The sequence below is a fragment of the Triturus cristatus genome, chromosome 2_2 (genome assembly GCF_964204655.1).
Source record: "Triturus cristatus chromosome 2_2, aTriCri1.1, whole genome shotgun sequence".
In the NCBI taxonomy this organism is placed as follows: Eukaryota; Metazoa; Chordata; class Amphibia; order Caudata; family Salamandridae; genus Triturus; species Triturus cristatus.
The window spans coordinates 259,878,432-259,895,565 of NC_140582.1; the positions used below are offsets into that span (position 1 = coordinate 259,878,432).

At 42.1% G+C, this 17,134-nt stretch overlaps 1 protein-coding gene across 4 annotated transcripts in view; it reads left to right on the forward strand.

The window, feature by feature from the left end:
* Positions 1-17,134, forward strand: part of LOC146862109 (uncharacterized) — a 165,542-nt gene that overhangs the window by 2,705 nt on the left and 145,703 nt on the right. For 3 of the 4 annotated variants that reach the window (XR_014978094.1, XR_014978095.1, XM_085641306.1), the window contains exon 1: positions 6,543-6,942. The exons of the other annotated variant lie outside the window; for it this stretch is intronic. The gene's annotated coding sequence lies outside the window, so the exon portion shown is untranslated. Of the gene's footprint in view, positions 1-6,542; positions 6,943-17,134 lie in introns of those variants that run through there. 4 annotated transcript variants of the gene reach the window in all.

Below are 17,134 nucleotides of genomic sequence, written 5' to 3' on the forward strand. Positions count from 1 at the left end.
CAAGCATCCTGGGACTGGTTTCAGGTTATCCCCCTCATCAGCCAGGCTAGCTTGAATCTGATGGTGTAGCGAGCACAGGACCCACATCAGGGAATACCCTTCCCACTTAGGGTGACAAATGCAAAAAGAACAGATGAACAAATCGAGCATTCACCCCAGGTCACCAATCTGGGTTAAATCAATCACTTTTTTGCATGCCACACCTTTCCAGTTTAGACTCAGCCATATAGAAATCAGTCTCGACCCTGCTGCCCATGGAAAAAGTCAAGCCCGAACTGCCAGGCCAGGTCAGGTCCTCTCTGGACCAGAAACAAGCATCCTGGGACCGATTTTGGGGTACCACCCCTCATCAACCAGGCTAGCTTGAATCTGTTGGCGTAGCGAGCAAGGTACCCATGACTGGGTATACCTTTCCCACTTAGAGTGACAAATGCAAAAGAACAGATGATGGACAGAATGCTGAACAAATCAAACATTCAACCCCAGTCACAGATCTGAGATAAATCCATCGAACTTTTGCACGCCACACCATTAGACCCAGCCATATACAAATCAGTCTTGCCCCTGCTCCCCATTGGAACACTACAGCTTGAACTGCCAGGCCGGGTCTTCCCTACACCAGGAACAAGCATCCTGGTACAGGTTTCAGGGTATCACCCCTCATCAGCCAGGTTAGCTTGAATCTGCTGGCGTAGTGAGCATGGGTCCACCTCATTCGGTATGGAGGGGGGGTCTAAAGTGGAACTACCTGTACATGCAGGAATGCCTGACAGGCAAAACTATGTCAATATCAGTAAAGACAATGTTGATGAACGCTGTGATAACTACGCGCGATGTTGAGAATGTTGGTAAAAATGCTATCAGTGACTTCCATATTACTTTCAGTTCTAATGAACTCATTTCATTTCTGTCTGATTCATCCAAGGTGACCTCTCCATCAACCCTGAGTCAAAGATACGTGGTCAGACAGGTCCTGCAACCCCAATCCATTCCTATAGTGTGACAGGTTGCAGGTGGGGTCTCACTTAGCATAGAGTCAAACACGCACCCACAGAAAACTCTGATCGATCCCACAGATAGATAGTTGCACCACAAACAGGTCAGAGGAAATTGGCCTTAATAAAACCTGTCTGCCCAAATGTACGCATTCCTCAAAAATACCACAAGGGTAGATGCGACATGTAAATAGGAGCACTCATCCAATTAGGAGACAACATGCATACCACATGTAGTGACCATGCGCTCCCCACACCGGACATCTGGACACATACACACTCACCCACACTAGCTCTGCCAGACGTCAAGAGCCATCTGTGTCCTTATCAGATGCCCAAACTTGTTAAATTTATGACTGAGATGCTTTTTCACGAATGCAGAATTGTTTTATTGTACCTCACGAAATGTATATATGTGCGGCCCAAACGTCTGTAAAATGATTCTTTCTTCAGACACACTCTGAGACTCTCTACGTCGCTGATTTTAATTAAATCATCTTGATCCTGTTTTGCCAAACTCCTCTTGCCTTTTCATTTAGTTAAGGTAAAATCATATCCGAGCAACACCTTCAAGACAAAATGTATGTTAAGTAAATGACATTCAGAGAAGTAAGCATAACTTCAATTGTGAATTGATATACCTGAGCACAATCTCTATGGAGCCAATGCTCTGTTCTTTGATGTTAGAAGGGTAGTTCCTGAAAACTAAACATACCAAAGGTGAGAATTTCAAATATACATATGCTCTAGTATTTCTACCTACATTCAAGATACCTACCTCAAAATTTGTCAGTACACACTTTGTGGCAGGAGATGAGATAGGTTTTACTTGACTTCTGTAGAAACTGTTGATATCCTGTTGGTCCCTAATGCTGATAATTGCATATGCATATTGACACTTTGATACTCTATACAAGACATTCATAAACACATAAATAACAATCCACTTCAGGAGTCCTCCTTGTTCCTTCACAGGGTAACCTAGCAAACATTACCCCAGTTTAATAGCTCTAATTTTTATATAAGTGAATAGTTCCAAGTTAGTTTTAATCAACAACATAAATGCTGGATACTTCAGTGTAATCTATTGTCTATTCAAAACAATCCTTCGAGATGTAACAAGTCTTCGCAAAGAAATTTGTAATGCATGTAGCAAAATGCTGGATACAGCAAAAATGTAGCATAATTCCCTAGCAAAGGACATTGTGAAGCATATGGAGAACTATACCCGGTAGACCAAGATAGCCGCTATCTCTCTGGGTCACACAAGAGTTCATGGCCTGCTAGGAATCATAGCACAGTGCCAGCGCACTGCCGTGCAGAAAGTTCTCCATTCACAGCTTCAATCCAAACAGTGCCAGCATTCCTTGATAACTGCTAGATTTTCCTCTGTTGAAAAGCACCTAGCGTGAGTGTATTTAGAGTGCTGCCTCCGCGCGAAGGTGCCATACGTAGTAGTATTGAACAAAGAAATGGGAAACCCAATAAGCCCTTGGAGGTTTCTGCAAGCTAATAGTATATTAGGTAAAGGTGCCTACAAGGGATTCATTTGCAAAATGTCTTTGGTAAATTCAGAAATTAATTGTGATAAGCCCTAATTAGTGGCTTATTTTGAATTCAATATCTTTTTTAAAAACAAATCCCTATTATAATCACATTAATCAATCATGAAAACCTTACTGAAAAAGGAAAAACAAGACTAGACGGGTTTACTCTTTTTCAAACACAAATTTATGTGCAAAAGCTGTGTATCAAGTCGAAGGGTACATTCATCCAATTCACATAACACAGAAGGCAACTGAGATTTACATGTTTTGCTATGTTTGTTATCTCATTGACCCTTCTGTTATCACCCATATCTTATATTACAAGAACAGAGAAAAAAGTCGTCAATTACATGAAAAACAATTCCTGAAATTAAAAGAATCACATAGAAAGTGGGCGTTGTTGTCGACGTTTCGGTCTTTGGTCAGGACGAATTATTTATATGTGGACTGAGAACCTCTTATGAGGACTGAGCAGGTAATCTTATATAGGAGACGTACAGCTGTATTAAGCAGTGTCTTGGTTCAAAGTAATTCCTGTTTCCAAGGAGAGAGTCGATGGTTGTTATTATTTAGACACTCGAACGGGATATCGTATTTCTTTAAGCAACCTCAGTGATACAGTGAGGATTGCAATGAGGCCAACCGCTCTGGTATGAATCACAGAGTGGCCCGAGTCCTGCTGGAGACACGCTGCTTGTTTGGTCAGCGCGTACCAGTAAGAAGAAACTTCAGTCTCACTTTGATACACTAGCTACCTCCCACAGCAAACCTACCACACCTACCTACAATACCTAAATACCGCACTTATCAACAATATCTACCACACATGCCTGTCATCTCTACCATATCTAACCTAATCCCTATCATACCTCCCACAACTAACCTAACATACCTACCTACAATGCCTAGCTGCCACACCTATCAACCATAGCTACCCTATGTACCATACTTGCCAGACAAACCTGCCATCCCTACCACACCTACCACAGCTTACCTACCTTATGTACAATACCTAACCTAGCATATCTTATCTACATGCCTTCCAACCACACCATATCTAGTGTGCCTTACCTACCCACCACATCTACCAGCCATACCAACCAACCATAGATAACCCACTATATCTATCATACCTAATTTACATACCTACCTACCATATGTACCGACCTACCATAACTACAATACCTACTCACAATACAAAACCTATCATAGCTTCCTAGCATGCCTACCTTCCTGCTCATCATTCCTACCATACCTCTATTATTTGCTTACCTACAAAATCTACCATACTTTCCATATCTACCATACCAACCTACTATACTTACCATATCTATGTACCATACATGTATGTTTCACATACCACACTTAACCTACTATACCTACGATATGTGACCTGATATACCTAATTACCATATCTGCATACCATACTTACAATAACAAACCTACCCTATATAACCTACCATACCTACCTGCCATACCCAACCTGTCATTCATACCATATCTGCCTACTAATCTTACATGACCACCTTTACCTAATCAAACTACCATACCTACCTAACAAACCTTCCATGTCTAATCTACTTTATGTATCATACTGAAGGAAGGTGGAGTATTATGTGGTGTTAATGGTTAGGCTTTACCATGCGATACTCTCACGAACCCCAAAGATGGCCCTTGGATTCACAATAATATATACTTGACTCAATCCTGGTAGAGTAGCAAAGAGCACTAAGGCTTTACTAGAGGAACATATGTTAAGCATTTTAGAGTACCAACATGAATGATAAATAATTGATACAACTCTAACAAAAATCTGATAGCAATTTATAAAAGTAAAGCAGATTTTTATATTTATTAGAACACTAAAAGGAACGTGCTCAGATACATATAATTGGAATTATAGATTTTAGAAGAAAACAGAAATCACAGCACTATTCGTCACTTGCAGGTCGAGTTGCGTGGAACCCAAGGAGGGTAAAGGTGGTGAGGGTCCCAGGATCAAGCTACGACAGTCAGTTTAATTTTAAAAGACCCGTACACTGCGGATACAGAGTTGTCCTGGCTGTCCCTGGTGCTAAATGGGAGCCACGGGAGAGCTGTTTTTACTACTTACATAGTGCTTCAGAGGAACAGGGTACAAAATATCAACAATGGGCTTCTGCTGACATCAGACAAGAGGGTTATGGAGTTCCCTCTAAATGCACCGTCGAATAAAGGGGTCAGTTGCCGGACTGGCGACCAACAAGCCTTGACTGCAGTAAGCACAGCAGATGGTTACTTCCACGTCCAGGGTAGCTAGCTGAAACTTCGTGAAGGGCAGGACTCCAGTTTCCACAATGCACTAGACCATCTGGATTTGAGTGATCCCTTGGAGGGACCAAGTCCAGTGATACTTTGGATCCGGTGCATTGTTTGACCTGCAGTTTGCAGGGGAATAGTGCCACTAATCCAGGGGAGTCTGGGGTTGCTTCTGGCTCTCACAGGGGTCCCTCTGTCTGGGAGAACTGAGCTTTAGCCTAGGACGAGTCTCTGTCATGCAGTTCCAGGAGTGTTGCCACAGGTGCAGAGTATCCCTCTTTTGGTTTGTGCAAGTCCTTTTGCGGCAGACTCTGGTCTCCTCTTTAATGCCAGCAGAGCATAACGCTGTTTTGCATTACTTAGTGCTAGGTGGGCGTACCATGGGTGGAGCATGGGCGTTCCCATGCAACCACCCAAGGTTTCTGATGCTAAACCCAATTTACTGAACAAAGTAGACTGGGTATAGCATCAGAAAACTGTGCTGTTTTAAAGTAGGTGCAAGGAAGGATATATGCTTTCATTTCTCCTTCCTTTTCCGACTTTGCATGTGTGCTGCACTGTACAGCACACATACAAAGAGGGAAAAGGTTTGAAGTGCGTCTCAGCATGGTATTTTATACTACAAAACCTATGCTAGATTCACAGAGACACCCATAGCTGACCTACCATTTCTATCATTCCCCTGCCTCTTCAGCGTGGATATCTTTTGCCTGGCTTTATGGTTTTGTGAAAAAGAAGCAAGTTAAATGTATTTTGATTCTAACAACATTGAAGAAGTCATCAAACATCCGTGCAGCTGAAGTAGCTTTTTGCAGAGGCCGTATACTGGAAATTATTAAACTGCGATTAAACTAACACAACCCATGTATACTTCTCACATCCTAACCATGCTAACCTTTTGAAGTATAACACAAACATTCACACAACACCATACAAACTACAGGCACCACATACAACAATTAAGAAGCACTCACAATGCACCTTACAATAACATATGACTAGCATAGCAACACTCTATGCCCCTGCCAATATCAACAATCACTATTACTTCAAAATTAATTTAATTCATACTACACTATGTTTTGAAAAACATCCGACAAATTTGTACTAACAGTCTTCCACTACTTTCTTTTTTCTTTACTAACGTTATACTTCTGTTCAGTTACAAGATTTGCAATACTGAACTAGACAAATGCATATATATATCCAACTTCAAGTAATAATTACTTTTAAAAAATACGACTTGCTTTCAATTCACATTAAACGTCCACAATTCCATTTTATTTTTATATTATATTGTTCTCAGCATATACACGTATCTATCACAAGTAAAAAATATTCTTAAAAAAGGGACATAGCAAGATTCTTATCGTTCGCCGTGTTTTTAACAAAATTTACAGTGCACAAGATTTTTTCTTTCAACCATTTTTTTCAACAAAATTAGTTACCCTGTTGGCATTGCTAATGTTTGTTTATTTCCTGAGAACATCACTGGTAAATTAATTATGTAAACATAAATAAATGCTTCATGGGTACATTAGTTGTATCATTCTCTTCTCTGGCGAGTCCCCGATGGGAATAGGGCAATTAAAAAAAAGGCAGAAAAGGGGTTAAGGCAGGAAGCAAGCGAATATTTGGCTAAGTTGGTTGTTTCCGCTGGGGGCTGCCAGGAAGCTTACTACAAAACAACGGAGCCTGTGGGCATGCGCCAGGCATCTTTGGAGCTCCTCGGAGAAAGAAGCTTACATAAAACCTATTAAACACCACACCCCTTCATGCCCTCGGGTGGGATATAGCATAGCGTCTGCAAGGATTAGTGTGTTTAATTGTCCCCTGTTTATTTAGTTTAATGCCTATTCGTTTTCACATGAGACAATACAAAAGCAAACGACTCTTTACTGGATTGTGTAAGGACGGAGAGAAGGATCGAGTCGGTGGCTTTGGAGGTCGTAAGAAAATCTGCAAATCAGGCAATTAAAGTGAGGATTGGATTAGTGGTGGTGGAAGGTACCAGAGAGGAAATGTTACTGCACCGTTGTAAACATCAGGTCCTACCGTTCACCTTCCATAAGAAACCAGAGCCATCCATCCATCATTAGCGGGTAAGTGTTTTTTCCTGTTTGGCTACAGTTTATAGTAAACAATGGGGGATATTTGCTAAGATTTTTTGCCGTGTTTGAGTCACAAAAGTGACGCAAGTTGGCACAAAATCTTTTTTCTTGATTTACTTTCCAGCGCTAAACGTGTTTAAATAACGTGAAAGTAACGCAGAGCATAACGCTGCTTTGGATTACTTAGTGCTGGGGGGGGCGTACCATGGGAGGTGCATGGGCGTTCCCATGCAACCACCCAAGGTTTCTGATGCTAAACCCAATTTACTGAACAAAGTAGACTGGGTATAGCATCAGAAAACTGCGCTGTTTTAAAGTAGGTGCAAGGAAGGATATATGCTTTCATTTCTCCTTCCTTTTCCGACTTTGCATGTGTGCTGCACTGTACAGCACGCATACAACGAGGGAAAAGGTTTGAAGTGAGTCTCAGCATGGTATTTTGTACTGGAAGGGACCCTTCCAGTACAAAACCTATGCTAGATTCACATAGACACCCTTGCACCCTGGCTCAAAGGTGTCTCCGTGGCGCACAACAGCTGATTTTAGGGCCAGCGCTAGGGAAGGGGAGGAGAGTGCCTTACTTTAGTAAATTTGTCGCTCTCTCCTCTCTCCTTTTCACGCAGCGCAGCCCATCATCTACGGCTGCTGCACTGCGCTGTGTGAAAAAGTAGTAAATCTCCTCCAATGTGTGCTAATTCATACAGACGTTATGATTCATATGTACTGTAGCATTTATGAAGGGCTTCATAACCCCAGATGGCTGTATAAGGCACTTTGATTTACCATGGGTTCCTGGCGCCCTTAGGGAGTGCATGGTTGGGCAAGATGTTGGTTAGGGTTGAGACCTTTCCAAGAGATAAATACCGGCCATTCGTTGTTGTTTTAAGAGAATGCAAAGGCTCAGACTTAATTCTAAATAGGACTTTAAACAAAATTGTATGTATTTATTTGTATTATGACGTTTCTGTCTTTGTTTACTTACATTTACATTTTTAGTTCGGGGATTGTTAACGCAGGTCTAGAGCACATTAACCCCTTCAGCGCGGCGCGGATTTCCGCGCCACGCTGAAAGTTCCGTGCGCGGGCGGGGCCATGACGGAACGGTTCCGTCATGCGCACAGCGCAACCGACGTGCATGACGGAACCGTTCCGTCATGCGCGTCGAAGGGGTTAAAAGTGCTTTTTTGTTTACATTTTCTGTTTGAATTATGTAGAAATGAGGTCTAAAATACTGGCCCTCATTTATGAGGTTTTTGCCATAGGGCAGTGCAGCAAGCCTCCCTCCTGCGCTGCCCTACAGCAAAAGAAAAGGGCAGGAATGCACTGTATCTATCAGATACGGTGCATTCCTGCCCTTTTCCCCTGCACAGGTGCACAATGGCTGCCATGCGCCAATGCAGGCACCTTTGCACCATGGTATAAGGGCGCCTGCATTGCAGGGATTATTATTTTTGTGCAGGAAGGGAATCCTTCCTGCACACAAACAATCACAAGAGGCTTTTTCCTCTTTCTATGTGGGCTGCAGAATGAAGCACACATAGAAAAAGGAAAAACGGGGGGAAAAAGATATTTCTCCTCGTTGTGCCTCCCTTACGCCTCCCCTGGTGAAGCGTAAATTTTGGGTGCTACCTCAGAGTTACGATTTCCCATAAATTTGGGGCAGTATCAAAAAACCATGGATGTTGCTGGGAACACCCCAGCAACACCCATTGCACGCCTCTTTAATGCACAAAAGTGCATTGATAGGAATGGTATTTGCGAGGCAGCATTAAGCCAAAAAAAGTGGTTTAGTGTTGCCTCGTAAATATGGAGCCGGCTCCTGCGCCACTAAAAGTCATAAAAAGTGGTGTTCCAGCGGCACAAGGCGCCTCATAAATGAGCCCACTGGCTTTAGGGGATTTCCCTTATTTTTGTACCAGCTGGTCCATTAAAGTACCAGTGGTGACTTTAGAAAACTGGCCAGGTGTCAACCCTAATGTTGGTTGTAGCTAGACCCAAATGCAGGGCCATTGGAATTATGTGATTTTGCAGGTGCTGTGTTTTCTGCATAATTATGGATTAGCTGCATTTGCCACATAATCTATCATGCAAAAACAACAGTTGATGGACAGAATGCAGAACAATGTCATACATTCACCCCAGTACAGAGATCTGGGCCTAAATCCATCATTTTTTTGCTCACCATGCCGTTCCAGTTTGAACCCAGCCATATGCAAATCAGTCTTGACCCTGTGCCTCATGGGAACAGTTCAGCCCGAACTGCCAAGCCAGGTCCTCCCTGGATTGGAAACAAGCATCCTAGGACCGGTTTCGGGGTTTCACCCCTCTTCAGCCAGGATAGCTTGATTCCAGTGGCATGGAGAGCAAGGGACCCACGTCTGGGCCTACCCTTCCCACTCGGGGTGACAAATGCAAAAACAACAGGTCCAGGGAAGACAATGTTAAGACGTTGTTTCGCAACCGCATTCTGAAATCTAATTTCCGAGTCACATGGAGGGTGCACCAAGGTGTATGCCACTGACCGTATGATTTTTTAAAAAAAATTGGCAGCTGCCCATTTATTAGTAAAATTAAAACATTTGAGGCCCAATTCACAGAGGTTTTTGTGCGCGGAAGAAACAGAATCATGATCAGCGGGCATTTTCACCTGTGGATCAGAATAAATAATGGAGGAAATTTACAAGAATGGAGGGTTGTCTACAGTGGAAATTCTGGGATCAGGAGCCGTGCGAGTGGCACTTTTAGGAGAAGTGTGACACTGAAAAGTCAGTGAATACGCAAAATTTCCCATTTTTCTGAATACTTTTTGCAGGTCTATTCTGAGTCTGCAAGAAACAAAAGTATCAAAGTAAAAAAGTTAGTCCTTAAAGTAAAATGAACACACCTTCCCAGGGTTGGAAAGGAAAAGGTATCCCTCCATGTATTATAGTTGTGTCAGGAGAAAACATCTGCTTTTGTAAATTTCCACCCTGCTAGCAATCCATTGAGTGTGCACAGTGAAAACAAGCATTTGCAATGCAATAGGTCTCGCATGTACGCGAGTTTGAGCTATTGGCATTGAAAATGACCATGCCTTTTATTTATGTTTTGATTTTTAAAACATAAATAAAAGGCTTTTTCATTTCAATGGCAATAGCTTAAACTTGCGTAAATGCGAGACCTATTGCAGTGCAAATGCTTGTTTCTTATGCAACTGACACACAGATCATCTTTACCTTATCATCTTCACAGAATCAGGGGCCTTCTTTCTGATCTCAGCCTGGGCTTGAGTCGTATCTCCTCATGGATAAATAAAAACTCACTCAAGCTCAATGGCAACAAAACAGAGGTCATGATTCTGGGCAAACACTCCTCTCTTTGGGGCCCACAAGATTGACTGGAATCAATGTTGGGGAGAGGAGTTGGCCTAACGGCTAGGGCGGTTGACCACAAATCTGGGGAACCCGGTTCGAGTCTCGGCAACGACGCTAAACATCCTGTAATTTTGGGCAAATCACTTAATCTCCCCGTGCCTAACAAAAAAATGAATGTGTCCTCATGTAACTCAACTGGTGCTATGTAAAGGGCTCTAATAACCGATTCGGGTCAAGTTCGTGCTATATAAAACTTTGTAAAAAAAAAAAGTCCGTAGGGGCTCTGCCTACTCTCTCTCTGAAGGTGAAAAATTTAGGACTCCTTTTGGATGACAAGCTATCCATGAAGACTCAGGTGGCCAAGGTATCTGCCACTTGTTTTGAGGTGCTCAAGTGGCTAAAAAAGATTATCTGGATGATCCCTGCTTCGGCCCAAAGGACTGTGATCCAGGCCTTAATCCTATCCAGATTAGATTACCGTAATTTGTTATATTTAAATACCGATGAGACAGCAATTCATCAGCTGCAGGTAGGACAGAATGCAGCCCCTAGGCTCCTGTACCGGCTCCCAAAATTTGCCTTGGTATCTCATTTCCTTCCCGGTGCTGCTTTGGCTTTCTATATATAAATGCATTAATTTAAGGCCATATGCTACATGTTCAAATCCAACGCTGGATTAGGACCAAACTACATTCAGGATTTGGCGGTGCCCTATCAGCATACGCAAGCTTTGAGGTCTCTGAACTGAGCCTTGTTTGCTGTGCCTAGATTTTGCCTGGCTCATATGAAAGGGTGCTCCTTTGCCTACTTAGGCCAGAAACTATGGAACTCCCTTCCACAGTCTTTGAGAAATTGTATGTCACTATTTGCCTTCTGCAAGGGTCGGAAGACCTGGCTTTTTAAATCGGATGCATCTAGCTTCCCCTTCTTGTCGCCTTGTGTCGGGAACCCCTTTTAGGTAGCTGTGCGCACTCTAAATCTGTAAATAAGTAAATGATATGCCGCTAGTGCACTGGAAAAGGGCCATGACACAGAATCCCTAGTTAACTTATTAACACTTATTGCTAGAGACAGCATAGCAAGTTGGGGCCAGAACGGGCCAAGGACGATGATTAGATTCAATAGAAAATGGATAAAAGGAACCCTGCCTTTTCAATGTCCTTTCATCACTGTCCCACCCGACGTTCACATTTAAAAGAATCTACACTTTTATATAGAGCACAATTCTATTATAGCAAGTGTGCAATCCCTCTTAGGGCAAGATTTATATCCATGATTGACTACTGCAACTTTAGAAATGCAGGCTCTCTCACTTACTGTTCTGTGTACTTTCAGTGGGTAGAGGAACAATCACTGCAGGAGATCTGTTGATCTATGCTTGGAAAAATGCTATTCTAGAACTGGCCTGCCATTACTGGCTCTCAGTGGTGGCAAGGGTAAATTGTATGAGTCTTTCGTTCTCCAAAGCTCAATACTGGTATGATACAGCCTTAAACAGTACGCACGCTGGAGATGGGAGCTTTCAGACCAGGCACGCCTTTTAGCAAATGTGCTCATTATTTTTGTAGCTGGCCACAATACCCATAATATTCTTCTGAATCACGCTCTTTGGCTATTTGATGTCACTCAGATTTTCACAGTGAGAACCATACCCGTCATTGATAGTTAGCCATCTATAATTCTATATACCAATTACCTACACATATTGGCCACGTACAACTGAAGGCGCGGACAACGGGAGGGTGGGCGGGGTGGGGAGGAGAGGAGAAGGCTCAAACAAATCTGCTTGAAGCTACGTGTGCACAAAGGAAATAGTACATGCCCCGTGTAACAACCAAGTAAAGGGGCCAGTAGCCATGGGAGATACAAATGACGACATGGCTGTACTAAGGAGGGACTAACCAGCCTCATAATGAATCAGAAGCCAGCATTTACAAAGAACAAACACACAAGCCAATAAACTGGGGTGGCATGGTGAGCAAAAGAATGGTGGATTTAACCCAGATCTCTTGACTGGGGGAGAATGTTTTGATTTGTTCTGCATTCCGTCCATCAAATGTGTGTCTAATGAAAAATAATGGCGGGGGAGTGGGCGAAGCTTGTCTCCATACTTAACTACCACAGCTCTTTGCAGAGCAGCACTTGCTCGCAGGCTCACGCTCGACCTAAAAAGAGCACACCTAGAAATCTAAATTTTTTTTGTATATTTGCAGGTGTACTACCAGTGGAATTTTTGATTCCTCAAATGTTATCAATTGATTGGAAAACATGGGCATACATCATGATCACTCACAGGGCTCAGTGGAGCCTAAGGTTTGAAACTGCTGCTCTCTTCTCTAATGTTGGCACACCAATAGGCTGCCTAGTACCACACACACATCTTTGCACCAATTTGCAAAGATGTGTGTGTTATTTCTGTTGCACTGACCGGAGTTGTAATAGTAATTTTTACCCCACTGCTATCCAACACTTTCTCTACTGTTGCACTCACTGGAGTGGGAATAGTAAATATTACCCCTTTGCCTTCCAACACTATTCCTATTGTCGCACTCACTGGAGTTGGAATAGTAATTTTTTACCCCTCCGCTATCCAACACTTTCCCTATTGTTGCACTCACTGGAGTGGGGATAGTAAATGTTGTCCCTTTGCCATCCAACACTTTCCTATTGTTGCACTCACTGGAGTTGGAATAGTAATTTTTACTCCTCTGCTATCCAACACTTTCCCTACTTTTGCACTCACTGGAATGGGAATAGTAATTTTTACCCCTCCGCTATCCAGCACTTTCCCTATTGTTGCACTCACTGGAGTTGGAATAGTAATTTTTACTCCTCCTCTATTCAACACTTATCCTACTGTTGCACTCACTAGAGTGGTTATAGTTATTTTTACCCCTCCGCTATACAACACTTTCCCTACTGTTGCACTCTTTGGAGTGGGAATAATAATTGTTACCCCTCCACTATTCAATACTATCCAACACTTTCGCTACTGTTGCACTCTTTGGAGTGGGAATAGTAAATTTTCCCCTCTGCTATCCAACACTTTCCCTACTGTTGCACTCACTGGAGTTGGAATAGTAAATGTAATTCCTCCGCTATCCAACACTTACCCTACTTTTGCATGCACTAGATTGGGAATAGTTATTTTTACCCCTTTGCTATTCAACATTTTCCCTACTGTTGCACTGATTGTATTGTGAAATTTAAGTTTAAATATTTTTTAATAGTTAAATGTTTTAATTTAATATAGATTTTTGTTTTTTATATTTTAAATCATTAATATATATATTGGTATTTTTTATATCATTTTAAACTTTTAACATAAATTAAAAATATTAGATTATTAATTGCTTTAAAGTACATATATATGTATAAATATTATGTTTTTGTGTTGTTCTTTTATTAAGTTAATTTGTTATATTTTATTAAAAGGTTTATTAAATGTATTTCATTTTGTTAAAATTATATTTAATATTTAATATATATTATTTTATTTTATATTTATACAAAAGTCGATATTTTATACATCTATATGTTTTACATCAATATATTTAGTCAATATTTTTGTACTTACCTGTTTGAGTATGAGTCGATATTTTAGTTGTCCATATTTTTTACTCAATATTTTTTACATCGATATTTTTTGCATCGAGTTTGTGTCAGTGAACCAGGTACTTCATGGCTGGAGCTTCCATAAGGAGAGGTAAAGGAGAAGTCTCAAGTAGCATCCATTAGATCTCACCAAATTACAAGCAAACAAATGACCTTTTTGTTAGCAGGCAGAGAGCACGCGAATGGCAAAATGCTATTTTGCCTGACAGGCCGAAATTCCTTCTATTATTTTTGATTCACTATTACCAGGCTGTGGACATCAGGACATGTTTTGCATTTCCAACAGATTGTAACTTGTGCGATTACACGTTCGTGAGGAGGCCATTTGCTTCCGGCTGTACCCGTAACAATGAGCTTCACACCAGAAAAATGTGCACTATATTGATACAACATTCTGTAATACCTAGAACGGGCTGCAGTGTACATTTGAACACTAACCGACAATGGACCAGTATATGCCCTGTGCACACACATCATGCATTAGGCAATAGAGGTTAACGCTCTTGGACTTTGGGTCTTGAAATATAAAAATCTCCCTTAAAGAAACAAAACACCCATGGACAATATATTTGGACTGATTTATATTTTTCCCTACATTACAATGAAAAACCTTTGGGATAATATGTCACTGCTCTTCTCTGTTTACAAAGCCGATTAATTCAAGGTTTCCGACACAGTGGTCAAGGCAGATTTAGTCATGTTTACTGGTGAATGCCCACTATTCAGTTTCAATTTTTCGGATTATTACCCTCGAATCAATGTGATGATGTAAAGAAGTGCAACAATAATGACAATCTTGTTTGAAACAGACCTATCACTCAGAGATTGGCATTAACAATTGATGATCTCTTTGTTGTGGTGGGAGAAGGAGTAAAAGCCTCACCGTGCCCCAATGGATATTTATTTCCATGCAATGACAGGAAGTTGTATAGTCATTCCAAAACAACTGTTAGGTATTTTCCTCCTTGGAGCTACTAGTCAATCAAAGGGCACCAAAAAAGGCAATCTATATTGTTTATCCTTCCAGTCAATGCAAAGGAGGAGCTTATGAGTGGCCGACCAACATTCTAACCTTTTTTAAATCATCTTCTGCATTGAGGACGAATATGATTTGTATTGTACTGGTATTTATCTAGCGCTTTCCCACCTCTTGCCAGGCCCAAAGCTCCTTGTGGAACGTCAAGGAAGCAGCTGCTCTGTATGTATCATTTATATATGGATTTATATAATTGGCAAGGCCATGCAGTGCTCCGACATGCGTCAGGATCTTGAGTGCTTGATTGAAAAGGGGTTTTCTGTGGTTTGGTTAAGGAGGAAACAGTCTGATGAAATACATCGTGTTTGAAGACATACCAAGACATGTTAGCATCGGTGTTCATGAAGATGTAACATTAGGGGTCGCTGCACATTGAAACACCATCTATAATAGACAGAAGTCATATTTAGGCCATTGACGATTCATACAAGAACCTGCCAATGGCATCCAGTGGGTCCAGTGACCATAGGAGTCCCGACATTGAGGTCATCAGGTTGCATTTTAATGAGTGTAAGATGGAGCGGCATTGCGTAGATACCGGTGGAGCCTGGGCAGCCTGGAAATGGCAAATGGGTATTCAGGAGTGGGAGGGTCATCACCCATAGTAATGGATCGTTTACACCTGTATGAACATGAGATCATATATCTTTAGAGTCTGTTAAGTCATATTTTGGGAAAACATAAATCTCTTGTGGCGGTTGCTGATGATCATGATTTTATTGGGTAGTGCATTCCATAGTTTTCTGGCTTGTAGAGCGAAGAAGCATCATCCTCCTATGTGGGTTCGACAATTGGGAACAGTGCAATTCTTGATCCAAGTTTTCACTATTGAGTGCAGAGCCTAGGTTGAGAATGTAGAAATACTAGTCCTTTACTATGGATTGCGTGGTGGTCAAGGCAGATAACTTTGAAGGAGATTTTTCTAGCAAGAGAAAGACATAGCATGGCCTTGAGGGTAGAAATGATCAGGCCAGGTCCTCCCTGGACCGGAAACAAGCATCCTGGGACCGGTTTCGGGGAGTCACCCCTCATCAGGCAGTCTAGCTTGACTCTAGTGGCCTGGGGAGAACAGCCCCAGGATCCTTGTTTCCAGTCCATGGAGGACCTGGCCTGGCAGTTCAGACTCGGGGTCAAGACTGATTAGCATGTGGCTGGGTTTCAACTGGAATGGCATGGGGAGCAAAAAAAACGATGGGTTTAGGCCCAGATCTCTGTACTGGGGTGAATGTTTGACATTGTTTGACATTCTGACCATCAATCAATCTTTTGCATTACAGATGCTGACTCAGAGGTAAACAATGTCAATGCGTCCTTTGAGAGCAGCCCTCTGGAAGAGAGAAACGGGTTCCCCTAGATCCCCCACCCAAGCATCCCCCTCCAGGCAGGTGCAGTCATTCCCTGCCCTGATTGCTAGGGGATCTCTCTCCCCTCTTGAAAAGTGCAGGTACGTTGCCGTTTGCACAGAAAAACACAGAGCATTTTTAAAAAAGCCACTTTGCATTTCATTGAATAAGGGAGCATACACGGCTCCCCACAGGGCAGCACATTCATCATAATAAGGCGCAATGTCCCTGTCCATGCCAGGCAGCCCTGTCAAAGGTGGGCCATGGCACAAACACGGAATGTGTACACTATTTGGAATACGGCTTCTGTAGTTATTAATGAACTGCTGCAAGATTGCTTGTTTGTCCATCCAGTCATGGACAGTCTGTGACGGGATTAGCAGGGAGGGACAGGGCTAATATGATTAGATTCCGAGAACCCAATCAGAAACGTATAACAAATGAACCCCCTTGCTGATTCAGCTCAACAGATTGACTGCCATCAACCAATGCATACAGATCTCTGTTGTTGGATCCTTCTGATTGGCTACTGGGAACTCTTTCATATTAACACTGGGTAGCCCCTGCCTTTCTGGACCATTTTGCTGTGCAGGATGGTGTGACAGTCTGAGAAATGCTTTACCAATATTGGGGCAAGAAATGATCCCTTTGTTCTAGTTTACCTGTGTAAGAAATTGGGTTATTAGTTGAGGTAATTAGAAGCTCCACTTAAATTATTAACACAATCCTTGTCAGGGTGAGGCAGAAACCTCACTGAATTAACCTGTGTTTAACTCTCTGATAGCTTGGCATGATAGCAGTCAGGCTTATAGTAGAGTCAATGTTTAAAGTATATA